Source organism: Panthera tigris, chromosome D3 (assembly GCF_018350195.1).
Source record: "Panthera tigris isolate Pti1 chromosome D3, P.tigris_Pti1_mat1.1, whole genome shotgun sequence".
Lineage (NCBI taxonomy): Eukaryota > Metazoa > Chordata > Mammalia > Carnivora > Felidae > Panthera > Panthera tigris.
In genome coordinates this window covers 35,699,797-35,721,424 of record NC_056671.1, presented here as the reverse complement: position 1 = coordinate 35,721,424, position 21,628 = coordinate 35,699,797, and positions in this window count along the sequence as shown.

The window sequence follows — 21,628 nt, the reverse complement described above, 5'->3', positions numbered from 1 at the left end:
AAATATATGTAGTATATATACTATATTAAGTAGTATATATAGTATAGTAAGTAGTTCAGATAATTTTTATGTTGTGTGCATTTCATCACAATTAAAAATAAAGTCTAAAAAGATATATTCCTTCTAAACTAGCGCTTCTTAATATGATTTTATCTAAGGCCGTGTTAATAATACATCCAATAAACAATAACGCAACACAAAATGTTGTCGTAACCCTTAGATTGAGGATACCAAGGCCAACCAACCGCTATTTCTATATTTCTGCACATTGGAAGCTACAGAAAAGCCGATTTTGACTCAATGAGGTGAGTGATATAAGAGCGGCAACAAAAAGTCAAGATCACATGCTAAAAGATTAATGGTTCAAAGGATAAGATGCACCAAAACAAGGCAAATTAATGCAAGTCACTTTGCAAGTCTTAGAATTGTAAAAGTGCAATGGAGGGGTGCCAGGGGCAGGGGATAAACCGGGTGCAGGGATGTTGCCAATGTTTCCATAGCACCTGGCCTGAGTCTCCAGGAATGAGAGACACCCCGAGGGATTCCTGTCCAGGAGCATGTGTCTTTGTTGCCCTTGATATGAGACCCAGAGCTGCTTCTTCCATCGGACCGGGACGCTAACTGAATAATCATTAAGATAATAGCCACGGACACCATTTCTTGAACTCTGCTGCATTAGGAACATGCTGGACTCTCCCGTGCATCCCTTATCCAGCCCTCATTACAGCTCAGCACCTCACAGTGTGGCTGGCACAGAGCAGCTGCTCAAAAAGTAGTTGTTAAGAACAGTGCTATGAGGTGAATGGTACCATTATCGGCACCAATTAGGGATACAACTCCAGGACTCAGAGAGGTTAAGCTACATGTCAAGGTCATCCGATTGTAGAGCCACCACTGTTCTAGTTCCCAGATCCAGCTCTGCCTTTCTAAGGCTCCCCCAAATCTTCTATTTCCCATACGACAATCAGGGGGATTCCGTAAGGATGTAAATCAGATCGAGTAACTCCCCTGCCCTCAATCTGCCGAGTTTTCCCATCCTGCTGGCCCTAAATCAAATGCAAAGTTCTCTCCCTGGCTAGGAGGCCCTGCATGTGATACACAGGCTCCTGGCTTCCACCCCAGGCCCCCGCCCAAGACCATCCCTATCCCCTGGAATCCACCCTTCAGCCCCGCCCACGGTGCCCTCTTGAGGCCAATGCACCTCAATCTCGGCCTGAGTGCTCCTCCAGAAGTCCCTGCGGGTGGAAACTCCACTCAGGATCCTGTTCAAACTTCACTTCCTCAGAGAGCCCTTTCCTGCCCACCTTATCTAAAGAGGTATCACAAACACTCTCCAGCTCCTCATTCTGCTTTATGCCCCCAAATCATGTTGCATAGTAACTTTTTCATCGACTATGGTCCCTTCCAGAATAGAAGCTCCAAGAGTTCAGATAGTTCTCATATTTTGGTCACTGAATCCCCAGAACCTGGAATTCAGTAAATGTTTGCTGAATGAATGAATGAATGAATGAATGAAAAAAAAGCCCACTCATTCCACTGTTTGATTTTGAGGACGGTACTTGATTCCACGCCAGGTCAACTAACTTCCTGTAGCCATAAACCTTGTACAATTTGTCCTCCGAGCACAGAAAATCATGTCATATCACAGACTTGCTGAGTATGAGGGCCCCTCCTCTGCTCACATATACACCATAACATACTATATACCATACCCCATATCATGCCATATACCATATCACACCATATACGATATGCCATATTTGTCTCATCTTGTATACACAGCCCAGATTCCCAGACTTTCCACCCTTGGCGAGGTGCTAGCTGAATCACTGCAGACCAGCTAACCGAGACATCCCAAGGAAAGATGCTTTCACAGTTTGGGAACCAAGCAGATGTTCTCGGGGCAGAGGACAAGGAAGAGGTAGGTCAAAGGAATGTGGGCCTCCCTCCTTCACTTTACATTTTCTGTGGACTCAGGATTACTCTAAAAATAAAATAAGTTCCTCATTTTCACCATTGTTGCTTTTAGCTAAACATAAGAGAGGGCATGTCACTAATCAGAGCTCTCTAAATGTAATGGGCTACAATAGAGCTGGGGATCTCTGCCACGGGGAGCCAGCAGGCAGAACAGGACCAGCTGGGCCTGGTGGCAGAGACAGGTTGGAGTAGATAGCTCTAGGGGCACTAACATTGCTAAAGTTCTCCAGTGTTTTCTCCCTTTAACTGACTATCCCTGCTATTTCTGACTATTACAGGCTACTAGCTGGTAAGCACATCTATGCACCAGGCAGACATCACCGTCTCAAAACATCCTTACGAAGTGCTGAACCTTCTTGTTCTTGCCTGTCTCAGTTAGCTTCTGCTGCATAACAAATCATTCCAAAACTTAGTAGCTTAAAACCACCATCATTAATTTGTTCACAATTCTGAGGCTTAACATTTTGAGGTAAGCTCAGCTGGGACAGCTGGTCCCCGCTCCATGCAATGGGGGCTGTGCCTACAAACATGTTTGCAAAATTATGCAGTAAACTGGTTTTAACATAAATGGGAAGAATTTGGGGCAATGTTTACAACCTGCCATGCTTCCTGTTTCAGCACAATGTTACATCTATGAGAAACGTGAGTCCCACTTCCAAAGAGGAAAATGAAATTGCACAACACCCAGCAGCAACATGTTCTAGAATTCCTTACCCATCCAAAGATCCCAAGTCCCAAACTTCAAGGCAAACTTCAGAACCTTGTTTCTATCTTACAGCCAGAATTCCGGCCCATGCTGACACTTCAATTCTCTGTGTCTCTGCCCCACCTCCCACTTTCCATCGACTTCCAGATCGTATGTGTATCTTTTCTCTTCTGCCCTGTTGATAGTTGCCCTCCACTGACGAGCCTAGTCAGCACCATAAATAACCATGGCAGAGAAGTGCAAACACAAAATCCCTAAGAGGAGTCAGGAAGGATGAACATACATATGGTTTGTCACATACAGATGGGGACACTAAATCCTAGCAAGACCATCCAATGGGTAGTGGGGCATCTGGTATCAACTTTGCCAAAGAAAAGTATGCAACCCCTGAAGCTGTCACATCATTTTTAAGACTGTGATCCCTTTGGTAGAACTTAATGAGTTCTCCTGGAAAAAGCTTAACATAATGATTTCCGGTTAAAAAAATTTTTTTGTTGTTGTTGTTTCTCTAGCACAAAAAAAGATTAAAACAAAAACAAAACCAAAAAAGTTGCATTCCCCATAGCAAAAGCAGGTGTGAACCGTGGGATTCCTGAGAAGACTGGGGGAAAAATAGTGCTAAAGTTAATGACAAATGTTATGCCCTTGAGTTGCCTGGCTGTTGAAAAAAAGGAATGAGGTATTTAAAAATTTTTCTTTGGGGCACCTGGGTGGCTCAGTTGGTTAAGCGGCCGACCTCAGCTCAGGTCATGATCTCCCGGTCCGTGAGTTCGAGCCCCGCGTCGGGCTGTGTGCTGACCACTCAGAGCCTGGAGCCTGTTTCAGATTCTGTGTCTCCCTCTCTCTGACCCTCCCCGTTCATGCTCTGTCTCTCTCTGTCTCAAAAATAAATAAACGTTAAAAATAAAAAAAAATAAATAAAAATTTTTCTTCATGAACTGATAATACCGACGAGGCCAGGTGTGTGATTTCAAGCAATTTACTCAGGTGATACAACTCAGCAATATAGACTGAAGCTTAAACAGTCTGAACTTTCCACTTTAGAGCTGGATCGTACAATTTCTAATGTGGAGGGTAAAAAAGAAGGTTAAGATTAAAGTTTAGTATCTTTATATACTTGGTCAGAGACGATGTCGATATGCTGATATATAACATTGTTCTTTGATTGCAGGAGAAATAATTGAAGGTTTATGCCTGTGTGGATTTAACAACCCCATCCAGGGGTGCCCGAGTGGCTCAGCCACTTAAGCGTCTAACTTCAGCTCAGGTCATGATCCCATGGTTGGTGAGTTCGAATCCTGCATCAGGCTCTGCACGGACAGCGCAGAGCCTCCTTCAGATTCTCTGTCTCCCTCTCCCACTCACACTCCCTTTCTTTCAAGAAGGAATACATAAACTGTTTTAAAAGTAAAAATAAATAAAATAAAAATTACCCATCGAAATAGTGTCACAGTACATGAAGAAATAGTTCCCAGAATGTCCACTGAATATTAGTAAGATAAATACAAAAAGACTCCCAACCGTGAAGAGTTCGAAGACTTGAGGGCTTGATCAGAGGGCTTAAAGACTTGAGGGCTTGATCAGAGGGCTTCAAGACTTGAGGGCTGATCAAGGAAAAGACAGGACCAATGGAGGCAGGGATACCGAAAACAGTAGGATAATTTAACCAAATTTGGTTATGATTAGTATAATTTAACCCAAGAAGGTATAGGATAATGAGAGAGAAAGGAAAGCAGGGAGAGTGTTTGAACACTAAACCTTGTTTCCATGACTGACAGTTAATAGATCGTGTCTATGGCAGATAAATCCAGAAACACTATTAAATAATCTCTCTCTCTCTCTCTCTCTCTCCCCCTCTCACCTCCCCTTCCCTGCCTCCACTTCTACCTTTCTATTTGTCACTTTGAATATTTTTTCCATTAATGGGGAATAATAAAAAATATATTGTATTTGCTACAATGACCATATGTTACGTTGATTAAAAATAATAAAAGCTACCTAAGTGAGAAAGGAAATGAAGGGAGAAACGGAGAGTGGAAACCATTCACCTGTAGAGCCTGACATACACATGAAGCTTCCTGAGACCTCGAGACCTGGGGGACCAGCTTTGATCCTGAGGCCATTCGTGCAACAAATTTACCTCCCCTCTTCAAAGGCTGGTTCATTTTTCTATTTGTTTGCTCGTTGATGTAGCCTGAAAATGTGCTCCTTAGAGGAAGTGTGTGTCTTTCCCTTTTACCTTTGTGCTTCTGATTTACTGGGCACACTTTGGCCAAAGCCGGGTGCTGGGATCTCTTTGGCTGCTATGTGACCTGCAGGTTCCCAGTCTTCGTGAGATTTCATTCTTTCCAGTCTTGGAGCTGCACCAGCTCTGCGGGTGGTCTGTGTCCACACGTCTTGAAATCACGTGTCCGTAAACGTGTGTAGGTCAGGAGCACAGTTGTCCAGCCAGCCGTGTATTTATGAAGGACCTCCGACCTTCCCACCCAGAAGGGCCTTGCGCTGGCGTTCAAGGTACCATGAGGCTCCCTCCCCCAAAGAGTTAGACCGCCTCAAAGGGCGGGACACTGATAGATTTAAATCAACCAGCACAAACCTCCCGATCTTCTTTTAAATAGAATTGCTCTTAGAATCTGGCATCAATTCTGAAAATATTAGAGATCTCAGCAGTTCATCCTGGCCTATAAATCAATCTAAAAAATAAAACCTTCAGATCACACTGTCAGTAAGCTGCAAAGTTTTCAGGGGCACTGTCCAGGTCAGTAATGGGTTGGTGAAGGGTTGGGGGACGGCTTGGGCTTCAGCCAAAAAGGAGGGGCCATAGTTAATGCCTGAGTTCTGGTTCAGGAGGGAGTTCATAATTGGATTGTAATCATTGTTTTTACTTTCCCAGAGCGCGGCTTCCTCTGGCCTAATTTCCTCTGGGCCTGGAGCCCACTGCCCTCTGGTAATCACGGCTGTATTTGGGCCTTTTGATGTCAGAGGGTTTCAATCTGTCCTGCTATATACCGTTTCGTGTTTTGAAATTCTGTCCACTCAATACAGATTTTTTTTTAATTAAAAAAAAATTATTCTTGAGACAGAGAGAGAGAGCACACAAATAGGAGAGAGGGGCAGAGGGGACAGAGAGAGAATCTTAAGCAGACTCCACACTCAGTGCAGAGCCCAATGCAGGGCTCGATCCAATGACCCTGGGATCGTGACCTGAGCTGAAATCAAGAGACACTTAAGTGAGTGGCTTAAGTGGAGCCAGGTGCCCCCAGTACAAATTTCAATAGATTTTTCTCTATTTCAGAATTGCCATGCATGCTGCCAAAAGTTTCCTTTGTTGGATTTCCAAAATGTTTTTGGGTTGCCAAAACCCATTCACTACAGAAATTGTTGGATGCGAGAATTGTTTGTTCACAATTTATAAGATAAGAATGTATTTATCTTACTTCTAATATAGGACTAAAAACACTTAGGGATTTAGGACAGCTTATGTCTGTGCTTTAAAAATTAAAGACCTTGAAGTTGCAGGGCAAGGGGGAAAGGGAAAGAATTTTCCAAGCAAAGGGATCAGCATGTGTGAAGGCTCGGGAGCAAGAGTACAAAGAAGAAAGATGAACTTGAGCAGTAGGTAGGGACTCAGTGCTAAAGGGCTTGAAAACTAAGGACATTAACCTGTGAAGCCACAGCAGAAATTGAACAAGTCAATATACATGTAGAACAGCCCAGGATGAGGCTGGGGACAGGTCAGATGAACAGATGCATTTCCAATGAGAAGAGTCAGCAGTGTCCTGCCTACTCACATTTCTTCCTGAGACTCCGACTTTCTTCCTCAGAGTCACACTTTTAACAAAGAAGGCGTTCAGAAAAACCCATGTGACTGGACCCAGAAGGTAACTAAGAACGAGATGGACAGTTGTTCACGCTGTGCACTACACAGGATACCACGTTCAAGAAGGAACTGTTCACATGAGAAACATCTTTATTATCGTGGATTGTTTATGTCTGTATTATATCTTGTACACTTCAAAGATGGGCAATTTGTATAATTATTATGACAATTTTCCAGGAGATGGCAGTAATGTGTCTTGTTTTAACAAAATCAGTATATGCCCATCATTTTTGATAGAAGAAAAGTGGCTTGTAGACTTTAGAATATATATGATTCTTCATTAACTTCTACAGAGGAAATGAGTCAATAATCAAAGACCTGATCATCTAGCCCATCTAAACAAACCTGTGCTTTTAAAAAAGGAGCTTTTTTCCAGTCTGATGTGCTAATCCGGGAGGATCTTTCAAAATATTTTAAAATCCTGTATTGGTAATAGTGCCGTGACTAAATTTTGCATTTCATGTTGCAATTTCAATCATCTGGTGATTGTTTACTATTCCAAAATGGTAGGACTGAGTTCTCAATTTAAATCTACAATACTTCTATTAAGATGTATATGTCTAAGGAAAAAATTTTTATTTACCATTAATCATCCACAAATGATCTGTTTTAATATTGCAATTGTGTAATTTGCTAGTACAAAAATTTTGTCAGTAAAAAATTAATTGCTGTTAAAATTGAGACTCTTGTTAAATACATGTTATTCTTAAAAGTTACAACTTCTAAGATAAAATGCTAAACTATTATGTTGTTTCCTTCTGAGATGGCAGGAAAAATTTTTATTCATCATTAGGACCACTAAACAAAAACATAAATCATTAAATTATTTTGATTGTTAAGTAAATCTTTAAGAAAGTAAGTAAAAAATGTTCGGATAAAATAAAGCAACTCCAAAGGAAATTATAACACAGCTGTGTCACTGATAGGCAGGGTGTGGTCAAATACATTAATTCCATATTAACCATTACTGATGCATTTCAAGAAAAACAGCAAGAGGGTTTTTTTTTTGGTTTTTTTTTTTTTAGAAAATGCACTAAACCGAATATATTTTCCATCTATCCAAGTACATGCTCGCAGGATTTGAACTTTACACACCAGAACTTCTTGTTGAAAATTACCCACCTTGGGGCACCTGGGTGGCTCAGTCGGTTAAGCATCCGACTTCAGCTCAGGTCAAGATCTCGCTGTCCGTGAGTCCGTGAGTTCAAGCCCCCGCGTCGGGCTCTGGGCTGATGGCTCGGAGCCTGGAGCCTGCCTCCGATTCTGTGTCTCCCTCTCTCTCTCTGCCCCTCCCCCGTTCATGCTCTGTCTCTCTCTGTCTCAAAAATGAATAAACGTTAAAAAAAGAAAAAAAGAAAAAGGAAAATTGCCCACCTCAAGAGAGTTTACCCAACTAAAGTCAGTGCAAGAAGCAAGATTAGAAACCCATTACATGCAAATTCTTCCCAAATGGAGGAAAGAAATCACTGTATCCTCGTTACTTTTTCTATCTCAAAAATTCAGTATATTGTCTATATTGCTAACTCTTTAGGGATGAAAACAATCAGCTGAAGAATGATAATGGTTGCAAACGTGGTCAGCAATTGTCACGGGTTCTTGCCAAACGTGAAATAAGTGAAATGCACATCTTCAACATCTTCCACAGTAAGTATTTAAAAATAAAAACTCGTTTGGAAAAAAATGTACCTGTGTCCACGCAACGGGATGGAAACTATATGAAAATGGAAAAAATTATGGGCACACTGAATGAATAATATATATGATATGATACGGCTTTTTTATTTTTTTTTTTATTTATTTATTTTTTATTTATTTATTTTTTTTATTTTTGGGATAGAGAGAGAGCATGAACGGAGGAGGGGCAGAGAGAGAGGGAGACACAGAATCAGAAACAGGCTCCAGGTTCTGAGCCATCAGCCCAGAGCCTGACGCGGGGCTCGGACTCACGGACCGCGAGATCGTGACCCGGCTGAAGTCGGACGCTTAACCGACTGCGCCACCCAGGCGCCCCTGATACAGTTTTTTTAATGTTCAAAGGGTGATCTAAGAACATTTATGAATGTGATGGGGGAATTTTCTCCATTTGGCAAAAACCACGACTAAAATTGAAACATTATAACAGAACATTTACGCAGAATACAAGGATCAATGCAAAATATTACACATTATTTAGGGACTAAAACACAGAACCCCATAGAAGTACAATAGGTGTGGTAAGTAAAATCATTTTGAGTAAGGTAAGAAATGCAAAATATTACCCAGTTGTTTTAGATAAAAGCCCATTTGGAGAACAGATAATTATTGATTTCTGGATTTCCAAGATGCAAATATTCTGTGTGCAGAGATTTTGTGGGCTTTTACCCAACAGATGATATGGTTGATGAGGATTTATGCATATTCTAATACCAAATTCAAATTTAGAGAGAAATATTTGCAATCCATAAATATGCCTAGAAAATAGAATGGGAGGCAACAGCAGAGTCATGCACAAAAATTCTAGGGCATTCGATATTCCTTGTTTTGCACATTTTCAAATATGTCAGTGAACGTTGCAGCAAAAACTTTTGACAACACTGAATTCTTGTTAATATCTGAGAACTGTACAACTTCTTTGCTGCTTCAGTAAATATTGGATGTATTAAGAACACATTTGCCAAGCATAAATTTGAAACCATTAAATCTTCAGTGAGAAGGCAGGTGGATGCCATCAGGCTTCAGATTAACCCACTTAGAAATTGTTGAAAACATAAAGAAAGGTACACATTTTAGAATGCAAGCCTGAGTTATGATATTTTAAATGGCTATTTTCAACTGTATTTACCCAGTATTCCTTTGAAATCATAGTTAAAGTGAAATTGGCATTATAAGCAAAGTGATGCAGTAACAAAAATGTAATACACTCATGCCCATGAAAGAATCAGAGGGATTAGGAAATTCTTTGAAGAAAAATGCAGTAATATTTACTCCTTTTAATGTTATTTAGGCGGAACAAATTGCAGTCTTCTGACATGAAATCAACTTCTCAAATATGAAATATTCTAGAAAAAAGAATACTCATTTAGACTACAGACCCCATCATTTAAGACCCCAAACTCAATTTCAAAATTAATTTTTCTTTTTCCCATATTAGATACAACAATAGCCTTAAAAGAAAGTTTTATAATATCGAAAATATATCATAACCTTTTCATTGTTGGGAAGGCATATGTAATTTGAAGAATACAATAAACATGCATTCTTATAACTATGTTCAGTTTACAGTTGAAATTGGCTGAGGAAGATGGTAAGGAATGTTAAATTAATGGGATATTGACATGAGGAGCTAAAGAACTTGGATGGTTTTCTAATATTTAATGTGACCCTCTTGAAGAATTGCAATGTATTTGCAACATCAATTTACCAGACACATTTGAGTATTTCTGAAGCTCCTAACATATATCTAACTTTGCCATTTTCAGTTGCCTGTGGGGAATATAGATTCTCAAAATTAATCTTTAAAAAAAATTACTCAGGATCTACAGTGTCACTAGAAAATCTAATGATCATTTCTGGAAAACAGTATCTTGGAACAATTATGCATTGGAATTTCATACAGGGATTTTCATATCCATGAAAATCTTCATTATAGCCTAATGATTTGATGTTTCTAATTATTGTTATAGATCATTTAAATTTTTTGTGCTTTATGTTCCTTTATTTGACTTGTGTGATTTTGAAATCATTGCCTGTTGTATTTTTTAAATTAAAAAAATTTTATTTGAGAGAGAGAGAGCATGAGTGGGGGAGAGAAGCGCAGAGAAAGAGAGAGAGAGAGAGAGAGAGAGAGAGAGAATCGTAAGCAGGCTCCACGTTCAGCAAGGAGCTATTCACAAGGCTCAGTCCCACAACCCTGGGATCATGACATGAGCTGAATCAAGAGTCAGACACCCAACCAACTGAGCCACCCAGGCACCTTGCTTGTTGTATTTTTATGAGAAGTATGTAAAATAGTAAGATTTTCCTTGAGGAAAAGGTTATCTTTTCCGTGGGCAAGTGGGTTAGCATGGCCTGGACTCAGCTACCTGAACATTGTGTTTATCAGCCTTGTCTTTGATCTGAGAGTTTCGTTAACCAGTGAGAGGCAGGATAGGGCCTGGCCAGCCAAAAGGAGGTAGTTGATGCTTCCTGGAAGAATCACCGAAGCCAAAAGAATCAATGGGCCAGAGTTCTTTGCCATGAATTTCTGCCTCAGAGACCTCAGGAGCCCCAAGGCCCTGTTCTGTGAAGAAGCCCCCGTAAGCCCTTCCACTAACCCAAACACCAGAGAAGAAGGAAAGGATGCAGGGGCTGGGGAGGTCCACTGAGACTGGGCATATTACAAAAAACAGTCAAACATTTCCAAAGTGGACTGGGCCAAACTGAATAAAGTTTTGGCTGCGTCCCCTATGCGGGAAGGCCAGATCAGTACAAATAAACTATATTTTTATTATAAACATCCAAATTATAGTTCAAACAAGTGTGTGACCTCTCTATACTTCCAGAAAAAGAGAAACTTCACTTCCTCTGAATCACTCCAGAGGGAGGGTCCTCCTAAGACTGACCGGAGTCCACCCTGAACACCAGGAGTTGTTTTCCAAACGACAGGTGGAATGGCATTACTTCAGATCTGGCTGATTCTGGTGCGGTTTTTCAGGCACGCAGCTCAAGGCCCTCATTAAAGCTTTCCTTTATGAGAAAGTAAGAAAAGAGTAATGACAGAAAATTTGATTACAAATGGATAAAATCATTTGTTCTTGTGCAGCGCTTTATTCTTCTGTTGACCATGAGCAACTGAGTCAGAGGTACTGTATTTTGATTCTTTCCTAACTTATTTTATTTCTTTAACTTTTTAAAGTTTATTTATTTATTTTGATAGGGGGAGAGGCAGAGAGAGAGAGAGAGAGAGAGAGAGGGAGAGAGCGAATCCCAGGCAGGCTCCATGCTGTCAGTGCAGAGCCCCAAGCAGGCTCCATCCCACGGACCTCGAGATCATGACCTGAACCAAAGTCAAGAGTCAGCCACTTAATCGACTGAGCTACCCAGGCACCCCTTTCCTAACTTATTTTATTTTTTATTTTTATTTAAAAAAAATTTTTTTTAATGTTTATTTATTTTTGAGACAGAGAGAGACAGAGCATGAACGGGGGAGGGGCAGAGAGAGAGGGAGACACAGAATCGGAGACAGGCTCCAGGCTCTGAGCCATCAGCCCAGAGCCCGACGCGGGGCTCGAACTCATGGACTGTGAGATGGTGACCTGAGCTGAAGTCGGACGCTTAACCGACTGAGCCACCCAGGCGCCCCCTAACTTATTTTACAAACAACTGTCTAAAACATTGATTCAGAGATAGGGAATTAATTTATATCCAATTGTAGACATTCTTTTCCTCCCCAAATCCCACTAAAATGACAAGAAAGGTTTAGGTTTTTCTTTGTTGTTGTTGTTTTTTTTTTAAGTAATAATCCCTCAAGGACAAAAAAGACACAACAAAATTTAGTCTCTAGAAGCAGATGAAAGAGTGATAAATTACTCAGTAGACCCAGGGAAATTGGATCTTAAACCAGCAGCAGGGAAAGCTGAGAAGAAACATGATACACTGCGATGATTCCTCCAAAGGACTCAGGAATTAAAGCATAGGTGAGGACAATTGGTTGTATGTTTAATTAAAAAACAAAAGGCCCGGCGTCTTTTGTAATTCTATGCAGTGGAAACCTCCCTCTCCCATCTGACAGAAGACAGATTTATTCTCTGCACAGCTAAAACAGAGGGTCTCTGGAATAGGGTAGTCTCCAGAAAAAGAGAATTTGACAGAGTATTGCGGTACAAGTTCACTTTTGTCCATCTGGTTGCTGGGTGGTTTGAATTTGCATTTCACCAATTGTTAAAAGGATCGAACATCTTTGCACAAGATCATTGACATCTGCAGGGCACCTGGGTGGCTCGGTCGGTTAAGCGTCCGACTTTGGCTCAGGTTATGATCTCGCAGTTTGCGAGTTCAAGCCTCACATCAGGCTCGCTGCTGTCAGTGCAGAACCTGCTTTGGATCCTCTGTCCCGCTCTCTCTGCCCCTGCCCTGCCTGTGCTCATTCTCTCTCAAACATAAATAAATATTAAAAAAAAAAGGGGGGGGGGGTTTAAAGGTCATTGACATTTGCAGTACCTCTTTGTAAAATGTTTAAATATTTTACCCATTTTTTCTGTTGGGCAGTCCATCTTTTTCTTACCTACAATGGTTCTTTACGTACTCCAAATGTGCAGAAATCCTTCCTTTCAAATGCAAAGTATCAATTTTTTTCTGTATGCATAGAGCTCTTTGTGTTTTGCACAAGAAATCTCCCCTCTCTAAGGTCATGCAGATTTGCTCCCAAGTGAACTTATAAAGCCACATATAGTTTTGTCTTACCATTTAAGTCCCTGATCTACCTGGAATTTGTTTTGAAGGATCGTGTGAGGTAGGGTCTAATTTCATTCCGTGGCCATCTGGATGCCCGACTGTCCTAGGTCTGGGGTGCAGACACAGGGTGCACCTGTGTCATAAATCAAATATCCATATGTATGTTTCCAGGATCTTTGTTCTGTCCTCGTTGTTTGTCTATCCCTATACCAGCACTATACTGTTTTCATTACTCTTATTTTATGACAACAAATTGGGTATTTGTATAGATGTTGACTACTTTTAACGAACCCCAGTTTTACTGGCTACTTTGGATTCATCAAGTTTCTCTGGCAGCCCCACCATTTCTCTCTTTGGCCGTTTCAAGCCCAGGACCCTAATCCTTGCCAGTTACTTGTGTGGCAAACTTCCTAAGCTAATGCGGTCACACAGGACCCTCGGCTGCTTGTTAGTAAATGGTGGCAGCCACCAAAATGGTTGAGGCGGGTGAAGGTCACCCACAACATTGCCGCTAGAGTATAATGAAAGCATGTCTCAAAAGAGACATATAAATAAACACATGTAAATATCGAATAAACAAATACTTCTTCGTAAGAAGGCACAAAGCAGGGCGCCTAGATGGCTTGGTCGGTTAAGCGTCCGACTTCAGCTCAGGTCATGATCTCTCGGTCCATGAGTTCGAGCCCCGCGTCGGGCTCTGTGCTGACCGCTCAGAGCCTGGAGCCCGTTTCCGATTCTGTGTCTCCCTCTCTCTCTGCCCCTCCCCCGTTCATGCTCTGTCTCTCTCTGTCCCAAAAATAAATAAAAAACGTTGAAAATAAATAAATAAATAAATAAACGTTAAAAAAAATTAAAAAAAAAAAATAAGAAGGCACAAAGCAGTTTTGAAACCTCTTCTATAAGTTCTATGAAATCCCAAGTCAATTTCCACCCTACAGGAATAAAGTTCACTCAAGGCAGATGCAACAATTTTTCAGCAGTCTGAAACTGTTACCCTGATAGTAGGTTTTAGGCAACCGCTTTTCCTGCTAACGGGAGGTTATGACACAGGACTATTTACGGATCATGCTCTGGGTCTCATGTCTAAGTAGATAGGTCATAGACCTTCTAGTTCTTACACCCTGTTCATGAGAGAACAGCGTCTCTACTGTATTTTAGCCCATCTGTACACCTTGAAGACCTTGCATTTTGCTAGTTCACCTGAAGTTCGAGTCTTACTCCGCCCTGGCCCCCAGTCAACGAGCCCTTTGTCACTGCCTGGAAATCCATGCTTACCCATCCCTCCGACGGCATCTCCACACAAGGGAACAAAGAATGTCACTGGCAGCTCTGCCCCTGGCCGGATTTTCTTTCAGCACTATCCTTAAGGCCACTCGTGAACAGAGCCGTTGTGTAGCGACATGCCCAGTTCCAAAATATCGTAATAACCCATCCATAAGCCACACCTGAATCTTTGCTTCCTCTGCCAGCTAGCGAGGGGAAGCCTTCTTCCTACCCCCACCCCTGTGAAGCCCCAGGTTTCAGTTGGGGCACAGGCATTACCGTCACAAGGCTGTTATTTTGAGATTCCGGGCCACCCGTTTAGGTAACACTTGCGTCTTCTGAGCCCGCCAGGACCGATCTCGAATGTAGCATTGCCTTCTAAGCTTGTGACATGGTGGGTCTGACATACCAGCTCATGATGGTCAGCTCTGGTCACACGGGCACTGGGTATACCTCTGGTTAGCGAGCAAGTCAGTGTCCACGAGAACCCGAGAGCGCCCCAGGAGCTGTTTTCCAAATGGCAGGTGGAATGGCATTGCTTCAGAAGTGGGGGAACTTGCCATCCAGCCTCCTTATCCGCCACGGACACCGCTAATGCCATCAGTTCTGCTGGGTGAAATGGCCTGGGAGAAGGCTGGCCTGGACCTTCTCCAGAACTCTCTCCTGCTCTGAGCCCCCACTTAAAACTGGTAGCCTTGTGGGACGCCTGAGTGGCTCAGTCGTTTAAGCGTCTGACTACGGCTCAGGTCATGATCTCACGGTTTGTGAGTTCGAGCTCCGCGTCCCGCTCCACAGTGCGGAGCCTGCTTGGGATGCTCGCTCTTTCCTCTCTCTCTGCCCCTCCCCACTCTCACTTTCTCTCTCTCAAAATAGATAAGTAAACTTAAAAACCTGGTAGCCTTCTGAGTCATACAATAAACAGGTCAGAGCAGTGTGGCATGTGCTGTATCCAAAATCCAGAAAGTCTCACCGAGGGCCCTGTCTTTCAGGGGGTTTTCTGGTGGTTTTTTTTTAACTGGTAGAGGATGCAAGGGGCAACCACTTCCCCTTTTCCTTAGACGGAACTTCCCTTCTTTCCCCAAACCATGAGATCCCTAAAATCTTTACCAAAGAGGCAGATTCTTGCCCCTTCGTGGCATGCATCTCTAATCAGAGACACCCGTATTTTAAAAAGGCAGCTAGAATTTTTCCCATTTGTACTCACCAGGTGCAGCTGGCATAATATCATCGGTAGAGCGGACCAGCATGGTGGCTTGGGGAAGGTCAAGATAATCGATGTTCCTATAGATTGTATTACGCCAAAGAATAGGAGAGCTCAGCAAAGTTTTGGTAAGCTTCCTGATAAAAAGTAAACTGCTTTTGATCTTTTGAGAAAGGTTCATTTGCCAGATCAATAGCTGCATGTCAAGTGCAAAAAAAAAAAAAAAAAAAAAAAGCGCTAATGTGCTCCAATAAAGGTTTTATTTATTTATTTATTTATTTATTTATTTATTTCAGCCCCTGCATTTGGCTGCCATTTGTTTAATTTGCAGGAACCCACTGGCATCTGCCGTGATACCGCTGGATTGTACGGGAACCAAACGGGGAATTAAACAGCATATGATGGAGCTCAAACCCCTACATCTTTTGCCCTCGGTGGTTGTGCCAACTGCTGCAGCGTCTTCCAAGGTACGGTATTGCCTCTGGACTACTACCTTGGCCAAGCAATGAGGGGAAGAAGCTGCTGTCACCCATTGGTCAAGGGTGTCCCACTGGGGTTAACGCCTGAAGGTACCAGGTGCTCGTGGAGGGACCCACGCTGGCATCCAAGAAGCCTTGCGGTAAGAAGTGAGGGACTGTTGACATGAGCCTGCCAGACCGAAGACACTGTCAGTCGCTCCTGCGCAAAGCTGTCCAGAGCCTGTCCCACGCAGGTGGCTGCAGGGCTAGCTGGGACACCATGTGTTTGGGAGGGATCGAAGCGGCTCCCAAGGCATTCAATACACTGGGTGTTGGGAGTGGTAGGCAGATACAGAGGAGACCCGTGTTTTCTCCTGAACTGTGAATTCTCAAAAGGCGGGGATCCTTTTCTAAACCTCCTTTAATCAGCTAACACAGGAGTGTCCCGTAGACTTACTCAGTAACATTTGTTTGTTGCATAAACTGATACATTCATTAGATGATAAAGCAACATTGCATGGGAAGACCCAGGTCACATTCAAAGGTGCAGCAGCCCTGAAAGGAAAAAATGTTGCCATAATGTCCGGCTGGCTGGATCGTGCCTGGGTGCGGATTCTGGGAGGTCATAGCAATGCGGCATCCGTCCTGACATGAGCTAAAGAATACAGGGGCGCCTGGGTGGCTCAGTCGGTTAAGTGTCCGACTTCAGCTCAGGTCACGATCTCGCGGTGCGTGAATTCGAGCCCCGCGTCAGGCTCTGGGCTGATGGCTCAGAGCCTGGAGCCTGTTTCCGATTCTGTGTCTCCCTCTCTCTCTGCCCCTCCCCCGTTCATGCTCTGTCTCTCTCTGTCTCAAAAATAAAAAAAACGTTTAAAAAAAAAAAAAAAAAAAGAATACAGCGCAGCCCCCTGACCCCTGACTCCAGGACTAAGAGTTTTTATAGGCGCCATATTACTGCTAGAGAAACCCATGTTCTCTCAGTGTATTTCTTAGCTATGTAGTCAGAGATATGAAATTGAAGAAGTCATCAGAAGAAAAAGACCAAGGTTAGCCCACTTCCTCAAAGAGGCCGGGTGGCTTTCTGCGGTGAGGACCACGGCTGGACGTGTGGGTGGGGCTGCAGGGGATTTTCTGTGCCTCCCATCTAGGCACCAGGAGGAAGGACCATAGGAAGAAGAGGCAGACCTTAATTTCTGACCGCTAGTGCTTTTAGGCCCCTCTCTCCCCAGCGGAGGAAAAATAGAGGCTCAGTCACCAAGCAAATGCTAAGATGCACATCTTCAGTTGGACTAAAGTTGGAGTGGGTGGTTTATGCAGAGAACAAAATAGACAGGGGGAAGGAGAGGGAAGAGGGGGAGGAAGAAAGGGAAAAAGAGAAGAAGGTGAGATTTTTTTTTTTTTTAATTCGCACTTTTTTTTTTGAGGCAGAAAGCCACAGCTCCACCATTAAGAAGACATTATTCCAAATAAAATGATTAGTCCCAGTAAGGAGCAGTGACTTCAGACTTTGGAAGTACAATTAAGGTGGCAGTGAAAGAAACATGTATTGTCTGTGAAATGGAGCGGCCTGGCCCCTGACCTCCTCGCAAACACCCTGCACAGGACAGCCTCACTTGGTCTCATGACCACACGTATGAAACACTCCTTGAGAGACAGCGTCGCCCGGAGAGCAACCCTATGACACGCCATTAATACCTTCGAATGTGTTCGGTTATTAAAATACAGCATCATTGAGATTAATCTTCAAATTGGAATGCCTCCTTTCAGGGAAAAACAAGAAAGATCTAGTTTTTTTTTTTTAATAGTATGACCATCAGTGAGTAAATCTGGAAGAATTTCTGAACCACACAAAAAACTGTAATCTCAGGGCACCCGGCTGGCTTAGTCTATGGAGCGTGCAACTCTTCTTTTTTTTTTTTTTTTTTATGTTTATTTATTTTTGAGAGAAGAGAGAGACAGAGTGTGAGTGGGGGAAGGGCAGAGAAAGAGGGAGACACAGACTCCAAAGCAGGCTCCAGGCTCTGAACTGTCAGCACAGAGCCTGATGCAGGGCTCGAACTTGCAAACTGTGAGATCATGACCTGAACCGAAGTCGGGCGTTCAACCGACTGAGCCACCCAGGCGCCCCTAGATTGTGCAACTCTTGATCTTGAGGTTATGAGTTCAAGTCCCATGCTGATTGTAGAAATTGCTTAAAAATAAAATCTCTGTAGGGGCGCCCGGGTGGCTCACTCAACTGAACGTCCGACTCTTGATTTCAGCTCAGGTCTTAATCTCACAGTCATGAAACTGAGCCCCAAGTGGGGCTTTGTGTTGGGCATGGAGCTTGCTCCGGATTCTCTCTCTCTCCCTCTTCCTCTGCCCCTCTCCCCCAGCTCACGCGCTCTTTCTCTCTCTCAAAAAAAAAAAAAAAAAAAGAAAGAAAGAAAGAAAAGAAAAGAAAGGAAAACAAAAACTGTAATTTCGATTGAGGTGCAAATCTTCCAAAGTTTTAAAATCCTTCGTGCACTTTCTTGCTTACTTACAGGCTTGAGGCAGACACAAAGGGACACATTATTCACGGCTCTGTCTTTTTTCTGATGGTTCTTTTATGTCTCCTAATTCTGAGAAGTTGAGTACAGAAACAAGCAATTTGGAAGCACTCTTTTTTTTCCAGCTCTGAAGTGCTACATAAATGAAAGGTATTATCATTTCCAGTGTTAATTCTAAAGCAGAGTACTGCATAACCCCTCAGATGCGTGATGTTTAAGAATGGATGCCGGGTGAGCAAAGCATTGTTGCATTTTAAAATTTTCAAAAAAAAAAAAAAAGGCTTTCAAGGATGAATCGATATTTATTTATTTATTCACCCATTCATTTATCCATCCATTCCCTTAAAATTAAAGAGGAGGGGGCATTCTGTAGTGTATTAGAGGATATAAAAATGCAAGTTTGAGCTGAGACCCTGACATCAGGAAGATCATAGGCCAAACTGAGCTTCCAGATAAAGATGCCTGCTTTTAAGGTAAGTGGTGAGAAACTGTAATCCTGGCCTACACTGAAGATCAGAATGTGGGGAGATTGGGGGGATTTGTCTAGAGGACTTTTAGAGAGAGCTGTTGATGTGCTTTAAGTCCCAGCCCCTGGGGGAGTGGTGGGGGACACCTGACCTCAACTCGATTGCTGAGAAAGGCATTACGGGAGAGCCTAGTTTGTGTCCCATGCAGTGGCACCCAGAAATGGGTGTCTGATTGCCACTTGTAGAAATATAGAAGAATGAGGGATGCTGTGCTCCACCAATGGCCCAGGGGAGGGACAGTGGCTGTTTGGGGGTGGGGGGGGTGCTGCACTCCAAGATGCTGTAGCAAATGGGCATGAACGCCTCCTACCTATGAGAAAGCCATTGCTGGTCAGGTCTTGTCCAAGAGAGCCCCCCGCAGGGGCAAAGAGTGGCAGGTATAGCTCTGGGCAAAACACAAACAATGAACCAGAAGAAAATCATCACCCCCAACTAGGGAACTGCAAACGGGAGGTGCCCCCTTGGGTGGGTGGCTGGAGGAAGACGCCTGAGGTACTCATACGATGGCTCATGAAACGGCATCTGCCAACACCAGAGAGCAAGAAGCCAGCTCATGACAGTATCAGCTTAATACAGACCATTTCTTCTCTTGTCTCCCCATTATCCCCAGGTAACCCCCAATCCTGCAGGTGTCAGAAACCACGGCTAGCAAAGGGACGAGGTTTGGAAAAAAAAAAAAATAGGACAGAACATTGGAGGTCTCTCAGCTGTAGGCTTCCTACCTGGTAAGGGACAGACACCTCAATCGAATCAAGTTTGAGTTACGAAAACTGCCAGCGACTGGAAATCCTCATTTCTGTACTGAGACAATTTGTATTACTTAGGAGTGAACCCAAAGCCATCAGGCTGCCTGCGTTTTTATCCAGGGATGGAGAAAAACTAGTCCCACTGAACAAATTTTAAAGAACAGGGACAGATAAGATAAAATTATTTCATGATGGCACCCCATGAATCAAGTCTGTTCAGTGCACAGGTGATAAAGTGTTCAGAAGACAGAAATAAAACTTCAAAAAATGTGATGTCTCCTGAAATACTTCTCTTATTACTTTTTAAATACAGTGATTTTTGACAAATGATAAAAGTGGACTCACATGAGAACTTAGAAAATACACAAAAATATTAAAAGAAAACCTAGAGGGGCGCCTGGGTGGCTCAGTCGGTTGAGCGTCTGACTTCGGCTCAGGTCATGATCTCACGGTCTGTGAGTTCAGGCCCTGCATCGGGCTCTGTGTTGACAGCTCAGAGCCTGGAGCCTGCTTCAGATTCTGTGTCCCCCTCTCTCTCTGCCCCTCCCCTGCTCATGCTCTGTCTCAAAAATAAATAAACATTAAAAATTAAAAAAAAAAAGAAAACTTAGAAACACCCACACGATCCTACCACTGTTTCTATCTTAAAGTGTGGATAGAAAATGTCCTTTCTCAGTGAAAAGAAGAAAAAAGTATTCAAATGTTCCAACTGTTATCTCTACGTGGTATGATTATAAGTCTTCTCCCCATTTCTGCCTGTTTGTGGAAGCAGACGGCTGTAATTTTGTCTCCCCAGCTCACAGACCACATCATCTCCACCATCCCTCTGCACTTTTCTGGAATTGGCCTCCCCTGCCCATGAATCTGTTTACATCAAGCTGTCCTGTTCTTAGGCGAGGGCCGCCTTCTTTGCTGCTCTTTGCTGGTCTAAAGGTGGAGCACAGACCCAAGCCAGGACCACCAGAGGCTTTCCCTATGACTTTGGAAATCGAAAAAGAGATGAGAGTTTATATGTTTTCTTTCTGGGAGCTGCAGATACCTTTTCCTCTTCTTGGAACTGGGAAGCAGAGACAGATAACAAGAGAGATCCCATGGAACTGACACCCAACGGAGGCATTGGATAAGAGGTGAGAGAAAATCCTGATGGTGCTGGAGTCTGGCTCCCGTTCAGTCCCGGGCTCCACTTGCGTTACTCTGTGGTTTCCATGAGCCGTGCCCAGAGCCTAAAAGTCAATTTCCTTTTCTTGCTAAAGCTTGTCCCTGTTCAATTTCTGGAACCTGAAACCGAATACATCAATTGATATCTTTACATCTTCTAAATTTCCTTTTTTTTTTTTTTGAGAAAAAGCATGTATACTTGCTTAGGTAAAATGTTCCAGGGACATGAGACCATCCTTATTTTAGAGGTAGGATCTTCATCTACCCTTACAAGACACTCACAAAAGCACACTGGATGTTTCCTTTCCATTCTGCCCCCATGTGTGTGCATTTGACTGTGTTTGAAACGCAAGGACAGTATTAAAGCAGAGAAACATCACAAAATGACAGCTGAGGACTGTGTGCGTGTGCGCGTGTATGCGGATGTAGGTGCGTGTGTGTGTGCGTGAACGAGAGAGAGAAGCTCAGTCCTGCTCTTTCCCTGCTCATGATTAAAGTCCTCACAGACTTATATGTCCAATGGCATCCAGGCTTTTTGGAATAAGCTGCTGGAGTCATGTCTTCCCACCATTACGTTCCATTGTCCATATACCAGTTTAGACTAAGAGGATATAAGAAATTTGGGCCAGGGCTGCCTCAGTGGCTCAGTCGGTTGAGCGTCCGACTTCGGCTCAGGTCATGATCTCACAGCTCGTGAGTTTGAGTCCCGTGTTGGACTCTGTGCTGACAGCTCGGAGCCTGGAGCCTGCTTCAGATTCGGTGCCTCCCTC